The sequence below is a fragment of the Hyperolius riggenbachi genome, chromosome 2 (genome assembly GCF_040937935.1).
Source record: "Hyperolius riggenbachi isolate aHypRig1 chromosome 2, aHypRig1.pri, whole genome shotgun sequence".
Taxonomy (NCBI): domain Eukaryota; kingdom Metazoa; phylum Chordata; class Amphibia; order Anura; family Hyperoliidae; genus Hyperolius; species Hyperolius riggenbachi.
The window spans coordinates 191,764,078-191,776,967 of record NC_090647.1 but is presented as its reverse complement, the minus strand read 5'-3'; positions in this window follow the sequence as shown (position 1 = coordinate 191,776,967).

Sequence of the window (12,890 nt, the reverse complement as noted above, 5' to 3'; positions counted from 1 at the left end):
CTACTGGACATATTTCAGTTTCAAAGGGGGATTAGTCTCTCTTCTGCTCACAAGTTTCCATGGATGGCATTTGTGCCTCAGTATTGCCTGTTTCTGTGTACTCCTTCAAAAGAGCTTAACCACTTCAGCCTTCAGTCGTTTTCACTTTATGCATCTGAGCAATGTTCACCTCCCATTCCTTAGCCTATAACTTTATCACTACTTATCACAATTAACTAATCTATGTCTCGTTTTTTCCGCCACCAATTAGGCTTTCTTTGGGGGGTACATTTTGCTAAGAGCCACTTTACTGTAAATGCATTTTAACAGGAAGAATAAGGAGAAAAAACTGAAAAAATGCATTATTTCTCAGTTTTCGGCCATTATAGTTTTAAAATAATACATGCCTCCACAATTAAAACTCACGTATTGTATGTGCCCATTTCTCCCGGTTATTACACCGTTTAAATTATGTCACTATCACAATGTATGGCGACAATATTTTACTTGGAAAGAAAAGTGCATTTTTTCCATTTTGCATCCATCACTATTTACAAGCTTATAATTTAAAAAAAAATAGAAATATTTCATGTTTACATAGATATTTAAAATGTTTAGATCCTTAGGTAAATATTTATGTGTTTTTTTTTCTTCAATTGTAATGCTTTTTTTTTTTATTATTAAACATTTTATGTGCATATTTTTGGGAGGGTGGGATGCAAATAAAATTTTTTTGTACATATTGGTCTATTTTTTTAATTTTTTTTTGCATTTTATTGCAGTTAGCTTTTTGGCCACAAGATGGCAGCCATGAGTTTGTTTACAATGACGTCACTCTAAGCATAACACGGACGCTTAGAGTGACGTCGGGGGAAATAGGAACAGAAAAACCTCAGCTTCCGTGCGAAGCTGACGGTTTTTCTCGGGGGGGGGGGGAGAGCAATCAGTGATCTGGCACCATAGTCCGATTCACTGATTGCCTGGCTAGCGAACCACGGGCCGGGAGTGCGCATGCACGCGCGCGATCGGCCGCGGGGCCGCCCGGCAGCTTACGTGGCCTCCTGGGCGTAGCTACTACGTCCAGGAGGCCAAAGTAGTTAAACAACACACTGTGAAACCCCAATATGCTTTGCAATCTCAGCCTGAAAAAGACAATGTTGGTGTAACCTAACTACCGTGTGTCATGTTGCTGTGCTCAGTCGTGTTATGGTTTATGATGTTTGACAAGAAACTGTCTTCGGGCTGGTGTACACCAAGCGTTTTTGGTAGCGTTTTCAAAACCGCTGCCGCCTGTGAAAACGCTTGGCTAATGTATATCAATAGGATGGTGCACACCAGCAGTTTGAGGTTTTTAGCAAACCGCAAACGTGGCTCCTGCAGCATTTTTGCAGTTTGCAGATGCATTTCTGCCTCAATGTAAAGTATAGGAAAAGCTCAAACCGCTCTGATCAGAGCGCTAGATCAGAGCGGAAATTTGCTACACAAAAACGCTCCAAAAAATGCTAGGCATGTTTAGAAAATCTCTCTAAACATAGAATCACTCTGAAAATCTGCTTCAAAAACCTCTAGCATTTTGCGGATCTGCTAGAGGTTTTTGGTGTGCAATGGGCCTTCCACAACCTCACCTTAGCAGAGTTAACTGCTCCTCAACCCATTTTAAGCCTTCTACACAGCTGATGTTTTTTCAGTTAATGACCTACTGTGAGAGATCGCGGAAAAGCCGCCACAGGTGCTACTGAGCAGGCGGCTGATTCCGCGTCCAGTGCGGCGGTTGGTACGCGGAAGCTTGTGTTTGGCAGCAGGGCAGAACGCGGAAAAGCCACCGCATGCAACAGTAAGGCGGCTGCTTCCACATCCAGCGCGGCGGTTTGCACGCGGCAGCTGAGTCTGAGTTGCACGCGGTATGGCTGAGTCTGTTAGTGCACATAGGCTTAGGAATACACGCGCGCGCGCTGAGAGGCAGAATTCTTATACTAAGCAGGAAGAGTCAGCTGACCACGCCGATCAGCTGACTCCTGAGCGGGATACTATTGGTTGAGCAATTAGGGGTGGTGCTGGAGAGCACTACTCCATATATAGTTCCTGCTGTTCACTTGCAAATTGTCTGCTATTGCGATCACTACGTGGAAGCATTCAGACCTAGTCAGATCCTCAGGGTGTTTGAACCAGGTGGACCTGGGAATACACACTTAGCCAGATTATTTGAATTGTATTCTGTTTATGCTTTAGCTAGTTCCAGGGTGTAGAGACCAAGGACCTCACACCCAGCTTAGAGAACTGTGTTATCATCTGTGTTATACCTTAAGTTAGTTCCAGGGTGTAGAGACCAAGGACCTCACACCCAGCTTAGGGAACTGTGTTATCATCTGTGTTATACCTCAAGCTAGTTCCAGGGTGTAGAGACCAAGGACCTCACACCCAGCTTAGGGAACTGTTATCATCTGTGTTATACTTCAGACTAGTTCCAGGGTGCAGAGACTACGGACCTCGCACCCAGTTTAGGGGAACTGTATTATCATCTGTGTATTCTCCAGACTAGTTCCGGGGTGCTGAGACCAAGGACATCGCACCCAGAATAGGCATTGTTGATTTATGTTATGACTTATAGGTTTTCTGACTACTCCTCTGTCTTCTGATTCGGTACCTCGTATATCTGATTTTCCGTTGCCAGACCCTGCTTGACTTGGATACTGAATCAGCCTTCTGTCTTTGTACTTTATCTGTCAGTGTGTTGCCGACCCGGCGTGCCCGACCTCGAGAGCTATCTCTCCCCTTAAAGAGATAGTCTCCAGATCAGATAGTGACATCCATCTTAGGTGTCACCCTCTCCTAGGCCCTTCCCGTCTCCAGTCTGACTCCTCCCCTTGGAGAGCCTCAGGCTGCTGGAAGGTTCCTGTGTTCCCAGAGCGGTGTCTCTGTACTGTATATCGCCTGCTCAGCAGGTACATTACTCAAAGTATTACTGTTACACTAAACACTCACATATCCATAGATGTCCAGAGGTTAGCAATTTATCTGATTATCGGTGATACTGCAGATCATCAATAATCGGGTAAATATCTGCATTCTTGGTGATACTACAGATCACCAATAATCAGATTCTCTCTGCGTGCTGACACCAATCGTTACACTTACTTATTGTAACGGTGATGATTAGCACTTGTTGGTTAATCATACACCAGACTATAATCCTTCAAAATCCCTGAGTATGTGCAAATATAAGAACTGATGCTGCTTTAAAAGGCAACGGGTAGTCACAATTACTAATTTGATTAAGAATGTTATTCTTTTGGCTAACTTGAACTTTGTAAATTGATGAGAAAAATAATTTTTATATACAGTATATATTTGTAAAAGCATTCTTAATTTACAACATTTTTCTATACCTGCTTAAAACTTTTGAATAGTATTGTAAACAAACAAAGTTTCAAGATTTTTCCAGTCTTGTTTCCTTACCTTTTCTGTGAATCTAGTAAGTACCCTATAAACTCCGTAAGGCTCCTTCCCCACATTTGCGCTGTGGAAAATGTTGGAAAGTGCTGTAGCATTGCACAGTACTTGCTTTTCTATACTATTCTTCCTGACGCTGTTGGGATTTGTGATTTCATTCATTGTAATGAATGGAAATCACAATGCATTTGTAAAAATGTGTAGGCAACCATACATTGCGATTCCGCTGTGAATCGCAACACATGGACGGTGACATCAGATTTGGCAGTCTGTGCGCTTCTGATGTTCCTACAAATTAAGTTGCATCACATTGCTGAAATTGCATAGGAAAACGTAAATGTGAGAAAGGGGCCTAGGTTTCTGTTAAATCCTGTTCATGAGAGCTAGAAAACCAAGTTCCATTATGCAATCCCATTGACGTAATGGTTATTTTTAGAGTAATGTTTTATCTTTAAAGTTTTGATCTTCTAATAAATATATATGCAGTATCTATACTACACCTCACCCTAGAGATTCTCCTTAGCAATAGTAATGCACAGATGTTGTGATGCAGAAGATATGTTCACACATCAAACATGTTTTTTTTTTTTAAGTTTATTCATTCTAAAGAAAACTGATGGTGTTTAAATCAGAAATTATAAAGTAAGTAAAGTATATTTTTTAATCTTTCAAGTTGTGTAAAACTGAATAATTTGCTAAAACGTTATCTAAACATATACAGATGAAAACTAGAATAAAACTGGAAAAATCTTAAAATCATTAGTTATTTATGTTCTTGTACATAGTAAGTAAGCTATCTCCTATTCAAAAGATTTTTTTTCATGTTAAAAAAAAAAATTAACTTTGCAGGAAATGTAAGTATAGCAGAAGATGCTTGTACCTAAAAAAGTTAAGTCTAATTCTGCATATATGATATTGATAATAATGAACACATATACTTAAAAACATTTTTCATCCAGAGTTTTGAAGAATATTTATTCTAGTTGATTTTCAAGGACTAATATTTGTCGGTGATGGCATGGCAGAACCTTTATCCCAATTTGCTCCTCAATATAAACACCCAGCAGCCACTGCATTCAATTCTACAAAACATGGCTAAAAGTGGAAAGAAAACATGTCTTTATGGACAAGACAGTTTTCAACTAAAACAACTAAATGACTACCAACATTTATAAGGAGCCAGCTCAAATTAATGCAACCAAAAGAAGACTGTTGTATAAGTGCCTAAATAAGAAGAACTTTTGGAAACAGATTCAAGCTACCTCTGTCACTCTCCTTTTGTGTGGCCCCAAAGGTTCTGTGCAATCAATTCCTGCTCTGGGGGCAGTAGTTGTATTAGGCTGAAGAGGAGAGTGGCAGCAGCTGTTATCTAACCCTAACCCTGATAACAGCTACTGCCACTCTCCTCTTCAGCCTAGTACAGCTACTGCCCCCAGCGCAGGAATTGATTGCACACAACCTTTGGGGCCATACAAAAGGAGAGTGACAGAGGTAGTAGGCACTACAGCTTAGTGAGAGACGCGGGGCTGCGGCGGCAAGATGCACATTGCCGATATCTAATCTACAGTGCCCACCAGGAGGCAGCGGAGGAGTACCAAACTCTATGTCTATCGATTGTGGAAGACTTTGTGAGTGCATTATTTCAATAAAGGTTTTAAGTTTGTAATACAGTATTTTACTTTGTTTTGAGGTTATATAGCATCATATTCGTGGAATGTTGGGAAACCTGGAGCCTGAGGTGCTAAGGTGTCCAGGAACTGGGGCGCATTTTAACCCACCTAATAGGGGTTACACGCCTTTCAGTGAGTTTGCTCCCCGACGGGTGCCCTGGTGGTGGGTGAACTCTCTCCCTGATACAAATGTGTTTACTGGATTAGCAGAAGACGGACAACAGAAGACTATATTTCACTTATTGATGTTATGTTAATGGGATACTTGTGTCTGTATGCACTGTGCTTCTGTGATTTTTATTTGCCTGTGGTGACCCATGTCTATATCTTGATCTGATGTCATTGCTGTGTATGCTATTATGAAATCTATTGTTGCACATGTCTAATCTTTCTCATATCAATTGATTTTCAATACAAATCTTTGCATTTACATTTTGCTGGTGTGCGAGTCCAACCTTTTAATATGCACTGGTAGGGCTTATATTCAGTCCGATTTACAGACTAAGCACCCATTTAGCTTACTTGCTTCAGTGTCTTAATTGATTTAAGGTGTGCAAACTTCTCTACTTAATTGCTGTCCCCAGACAACACATGAGACTATTTTTGTCTGCTGGGTTAAAGAAATCACCATTGTATCAGTGTAGATGATTCAAAGACATTGCCTTTATATCTACGCTAGTGTTAAAACAACTAGAGGAAAACCCATTATAGTTTTCATTTTTTGTTTTATGTTTGAAATGGCACAAACAATGTGTAGATAATTGTCCATTCCTTTATACAATGGGCTCAGTAGAGGATATGTGGACATTGTCCAGCAGCCTTACTGTTTAATGGTGCCTCCACAATAAAAATAACTTTCATAAGTATAATGGGCTTATGCTGGGAGGTGCTGCTCGATCAACCAAAATTGTTCACTCATACACCTCCCCATCTGTGATAATGTTCTTTGTAAAATATTGAAAACTGCAAAAAAGGTGGGTGGTATCATTGAATCATGAAAATGATTCACTCAGATGACACCTTCCCTGTGTGATAATGGACATTGCAAAACATTGAAAAAGTCACAGAGAAGGTGGGTGGCGTCACGAAATAGGTTAGCTAAGGTTTTTAAAGGTTTAGCCAAGGCCTGAGTGAAAGTCAAGTTTTACTGCTAGAACTAATCTGTGATTTCCCATGCTGTTTATATTTCTGATTATAAACATCTTTTGGAAATGATTCAGCTTAGCTGACCACTGCTCATTATATTGTTAGTGGGGAATCTCATAACAGAAAGGAATTTCTTTCTTAACAAGATGCTACAGCATTTAAAGTGGAACTGAAAATTACAAAAAAAAACCCAAAGAGTTTCACTTACCTTGAGCTTCTGCCAGCCCCTTGCAGCCGTCCCGTCCCGCGCCAGTCCTCCACGATCCTCTGTTTTCCCACCACCAGCTAGTTTCGGTTCAGTCGACTTGTAAGTCGATGATCCACAGTGCCTGCGCAGCCCTGCCACACATAACATTGTTTGCATTCCCGTTCGCAAGCTCAGGACGCTATTGCAGACAGAAACGTGAGCAAAGATACGCGTGGCCAGAGCTGAGCAGGCGCAGTGGCCAGACGGCGAAGCTGAAACTAGTTGGCAAGAGGACCGGCGCTAGACAGGACAGCTGCAAGGGACTGTCAGAAGCCCAGTTAAGTGAAACTCTTTTTTTTATCTTCAGTTCTGCTTTAAAGGAGAAATAAATGTGTTAGGACCTTTTCCCACTGCCAATAGCAAGTGTAGAGGGGAAGACATACTTGTTTTCCGTTGAGTGCTGTGCATCATGCCTCCTTCCCCCTCCATAGCACCAGAGGCCTTACTAGCCATCTGTACAGCACTCAGCGCTAAACTTTCACCCAAGAGATGGAGTCCTGAGCCCTGTGGATGACAATACTCATGTTTGTATAAGACTTTGGGCTCTGCATTGCGTTAAATCATCCTTGCTGGCCCTTAGAAGCCTCAGTGTATGCATATTCAATTTTCCCTCAATAATCATTACAGCAGGGAGGTAAAGTCACATAGACAGCAGCTTTACTCCTAGTGTTTCAAGTCTGAAAGTGTACTTTAAAAGACACCTGAACTGAGAGGTATATGGAGGCTGCCATTTTTATTTCATTTTCAAAAATGCATGTTGCCTGGTTGCCCTGCTGATCCTCTACCTCCATAGCCTTTCGCCACATACCCTGAACAAGCATGCGGATCAGAAGTTTCTGACTGAAGTCCGACTTAATCTAGTCAGACTTCAGTTGCAAGCTGCATGCTTCTCTCAGGTATGTGATCCATACACTTCTGCAGCCAAAGAGATCATCAGGACTGAAGGCCAAGTGGTGTGGTTCAAAAGGAAATACATATGGCAGCCTCCATATACCTCTCAGTTCAGGTGTCCTTTAAGCCTGGATAAAATATTTGAATGAAAATGTTATCTTCCAATTATCATTGAAATAGTGTTCAGAAGTTGTTGCCTTGCCTATATATGTCATCATAAACCTACGCATGTATACCTTTATATAAATATAAATATAAATAAGCAGATGTCACAGGCCTGAACGGAGGAATAGGGTTTTGACCACAATTTGCAGTATACAGACACTGAACCAAGGAATATGGTGCAAATATAACGTTTTATTGCCAAGCAATAATGCAAGCATACATACAACCGTAAATGCAAATATCATGCAATCATATACACGGCACACAATATATACAAATGCGGTGGCTGGATAGTGTAATGGTTAAGGGCTCTGCCTCTGACACTGGAGACCTGGGTTCGAATCTCGGCTCTGCCTGTTCAGTAAGCCAGCACCTATTCAGTAGGAGACCTTAGGCAAGTCTCCCTAACACTGCTACTGCCTATAGAGCGCGTCCTAGTGGCTGCAGCTCTGGCGCTTTGAGTCCGCCAGGAGAAAAGCGTGATATAAATGTTCTGTGTTTGTTTGTTTGTTTGAAATAACCCGGGAAGCAGTGACAATAACTAAGTCCACAATAATATATACAGAAAGTAGCAACATTCAAATATATACAATCATACGTGGTAATAAGGAATCAGGCTGAGTATCAGAATCAAACAGGAGAGCAAGGTCAGTAACAGGTTATCAGATAAATACAGTACCAGGGATAAGGCAAAATCAAGGTCTCAGACAGAAATAACAGGGTTCGGCAACAGGAAGGCATAAACAGAGATCAAGGCAAGGATCAGGAACCAGGATGTCCAGAAACGCAGACTTAGGGGCTCAAAGTTCTGGGAATTAGCAGGGGGAAGAGGCAGTCCTTAAATAGTCCATGTGATAGCAAACACAGGATGCAGCTGGTGGTGAGAGTTCCATTAGAGGCCTCTGCAGGTCAGACAAAGAACTGCAAGCCCTTAGCATTAACAGGCCCCCTGCTGATGGATGGTGGAGGTTCAGGACAATGCAAAGTCCACAGAGCCATCTGCTGGTGGGATGATGTACTTCATGACAGTCCTGATCCATGCTGCCACCAGCAGGCAGAAAGCAGCAACACAAGGTTCCTGACAGCAGACTTATTTTTCTATTATAAAAATGCACCAAATTACAAAATTATTGTCCTTTTTTTTTTATAAAAAAAAAGAATATTAATATATTTATATGTCAATACTCAGTGGGTGATTGTTTCAAATTGCATCTATGATTCACTCAAGGTCTAAAAGAGAACATTTGAAAATGATACACGTATACAGTTATTTACAACACTTATGGCTTGTTTTTTTATATTTTTCCTTTTTTGAACCACTATTGATTTTGCATTTTCTTTTGAGTGACTGTTTTATTCAAGCTATTAATAGAGATGAGTGAATAGTTTCCCTCTAATTCACAATATGTACAGACTGAGTTGTGTTGTTTTATATGGAAGCACTAAAGATAAATTAGCGCACTTTCCCCTTTGGCACTCAAGCAGTAAAAAAAAATCAAACAAAATAACCCAAAGCTATTTCTGAAGCCATGGTGTGAAAGTTCATTCCTTTGTTTTATATATATAAAGTCTGCAGTCTTACCCCGCAGTACGTTCCAGAAAAGGACAACTATAAATGTAATCATATTTTGCATTTACTATTTATGCATTAAAATCTATAACATTTCCGCATTTAATTATCAGAGTGTAAAGATTCATTAGCATATTTCATTGATAATGAATGATAATGATAGTATTTTCATTTATACTAATGACATTCAATATTTGATTCTAGCAGCATTTTCCAGTGTAGAGGTTCACTGTAAAACAACAATGGGTTTATTTACTAAAAATTTAGACTTGTGGCATTATGTCAGTCCAATTTAATTTATGTCGCTTGAAAAACTTTAAAGACACCTAAACTGACCTTTGGAACTGATACATTGAAAATGTGTGTATTATATGGTCCTTATACTTACTTATTCTCCAGTGTTGATGGGCTTTCCTACATTGCGCCACTCTGCTCCTTGGTTGTGCAACTGAAGCTAGTTGCACAGAGGATAGTTCATGCTCTGCCCATTCATGCTCCCTGTAGTTACTTGCTCCTGCCTGACTGTGCAGAACAGTAATGGCTGAGAGTTTTCTGTGCATGTGTACTTGAAAAGTGCTATTCCTACTGCTCCTTTGTCAAATGGGGGAGGGGACTCATAACAGTGCAGAAGTGGAGTTTCATAGATATGGTGTCAGTTCATGTGCCCTTTAAATGACCACTATAACGAAACAAGTAAGCAGTTAAAATCTTACAGATCCAACAGGTTTTAGTCTAGCCCAGGCATGTGCAAACTTGGCCCTCCAGCTGTTAAGGAACTACTAGTCCCACAATGCATTGCAGGAGTCTTACAGCCAAAGTCATGAGTCATAAAGGCAAATGCATTGTGGGACTTGTAGTTCCTTAACAGCTGGAGGTCCAAGTTTTCCCATGCCTGGTTTAGCCCGTTTGCCCATAGGGTATTCTCAGGGTCTCTCTGTTTTCAAAAGCAATTTTTAAACTGCAGTTGCGAAGTCTTCCTGCATCTCATTCTAGAGAAAAGAAAAAGTACAAGGATAGAAACTATCTCCCTGACTGGATCAAGGTATTATTTTCCCACATCTAGCAATAATATCTGTAGAAGCCCTTCAAAATAATGGAAACTACTTTGTAAGATATCAATAAATAGGCACTATGATGAAAAATTCTAAAATGTAAAATACATGTGTACACAAACAAAATAGTATGCTAATTGGTGAAATAATAAAGTGCACTGTAAAATACCTTTTTCTGATGTATATGTAACTTAAAGTGGGTATTTCAATCTGATGATTTTGAACCTCTTACAGACAAGCCTTTGGTTACTACATTTCCTCATAAAGGAGGCTCACAATTTCCATTATTTTTTAAAAAGCAAAGGAACTATATAGAGTTTTTCTGACCTTTTGTATGCACAAATCCAAAACCTGTTGGTAAGATGTTCAAAACTAGTGTTGGGCGAACACCTGGATGTTCGGGTTCGGGAAAGTTCGCCGAACATGGCCACAATGTTCGGCATGTTCGGGTCGAACCCCGAACTCCCCGAACATCCCGCTTTTGGGGGCCCTATGGGGTCGCAGGCATAAGGGGGGAGCATGCCCCGATCGCGGGGGGGGGGGGGGGTCGGAAATTCCCCCCACCCCCTCCGCTAGCGCTCCCCCCTCTGCCCGCTTCCCCATACAAAAGTTTCAGGAAGTACCGGTCCGGTGGTAGTGGGTGGCTGGCAGTGGGCGGCACTGTGAAGTGAGTGACTGAGGAGGAGGAGTCCGGAGAGTGACGCGTTGAGGGAGGCCGGGCAGCGGGCGGTTCAGCAGTAGTACGGTACTACTGCTGAACCGCCCGCTGCCCGGCCTCCCTCAACGCGTCACTCTCCGGACTCCTCCTCCTCAGTCACTCACTTCACAGTGCCGCCCACTGCCAGCCACCCACTACCACCGGACCGGTACTTCCTGAAACTTTTGTATGGGGAAGCGGGCAGAGGGGGGAGCGCTAGCGGAGGGGGTGGGGGGAATTTCCGACCCCCCCCGCAATCGGGGCATGCTCCCCCCTTATGCCTGCGACCCCATAGGGGGGCAGTATTCGGCCGAACAGGGCCCTGTTCGGCCGAACAGGGGCCCTGTTCGGCCCTGTTCGGCGGCCAATTAGTAGTTCGGGGCGAACCCGAACTTAAAAGGTCGAACACCATCAGGTGTTCGGCCGAACTCGAACATCACCCGAACAGGGTGATGTTCTGCAGAACCCGAACAGTGGCGAACACTGTTCGCCCAACACTATTCAGAAACTGTGAGATTAAAATTTTTACTGTAAACGTTTCATCATAGTTGTCCTTTAACCACTCTTACATTGAAGAACCCCCTCTAAAATGTCCCTTTCACCATGTTTTCATCATTCATCAAGTCATAGGGATACAAGCTTTTCTTTATATTTCTTTGGATGTATTGATACATGTTTATTAGGTCACTAAATAAGCTCAGTTTGTTTATTCTTTCTTAGTAAGGGTAAGTGAGACCTCCCATCCTCTTGATTTATTCCGTTGCCTGTTTTTTTGTACTTGTTCTTAAGCTTTAATGTCCTTCCTTTAGATAAGTGCCCATACATATGTATATAAAGGAAGTAGTAAATTACCATGCCATAGTTTTATTTCCCATAAATGTTTGACTAAACAGGTGGCTTTTCAGTTTGGACTTAAATGCCTAAAGTGATGAAGTTGTCTTAATTGGGTGTAGCAAGGAGTTTCAAATAGAATGGTAGGGGGAGCATGACAGAAGGTTTTGGCTTCAAAAGTTTTGAGAAGGGGGGGGTTGACCAAGTTATTGGATATTATTGATCTGAAGTTGTGGTAGGTGTGATGCAGTTACAACAAATCCATCAGGCATCCAGAGCCTAAATTTTGTAGAGATTTGAATGTTAATAAATCAGTTATGAAGGGGGTTTCCCATTTTATAGGAGGCCAGTAAACTGAGCAAAGGATCAAAGCTATGTGTCAATGATGGGTCTGGTTTGTTAACAGCCTTGCTGCAGTGTTCGGACCTTCTCCAAAGGAATCCAGCATGGCTCTTTTACAAATTTAGTATATTAAAGCCTCAACGTTACAAAAATTAAATCTGCATAGTGTCACTATACAGCTTTTATTTTTGTAAGTTTGAGACTTCAATATAGTGAATTTGTAAAAGAGCTGTGTTGGGTTCCTTTGGAAAAGATTGGTTGTAAGCCCTGCTTTAACTCCGGTGAATTTACTGCAGCTTGAATTGTCCCTATTGTTGGAAGTGCTGTCCCACACTACTTTTTTAGTTTGCATGTTCTGTACTAACTGCAGGTGGTGCAGCATTTATTTTGGAAAGCCTGTATAGAGGGCATTTCAATAATTCATGTGTGATGTGATAAAGGCATGGATTGGAAGATCCTCTGAAGGTATGAGTTGATTAAGTTTTGCAATGTTCCTTAGGTTAAATTTTTTTTTGAATATTTCACAACAACTCAGATTTGAATCCTGAAGTTTAATTCCCCAGCAATTAGTATGCCTAAGTTGTGCTCAAAGTCAGAGCTTTTCAGTTCTGAGCTCCTCAAAATTAGTGGTGCTGATTTGAGACTGGGGCTGATTTTCTGACAAACCCTGAGCTCTGATGAGAAGAACCTCAGTTTTGTCAGCATTTAGTTTAAGCCAGTTGTCATTCAACCTGTCCAGAAGCCTAGCTAAGCATGTATTTGGAGTAGGGTCTGTCATGCCAAATTTGAATGATAAATATACCTGGGCGACATCAACATAGTAGTATGTTAGACCATGGTTTTGGATGAT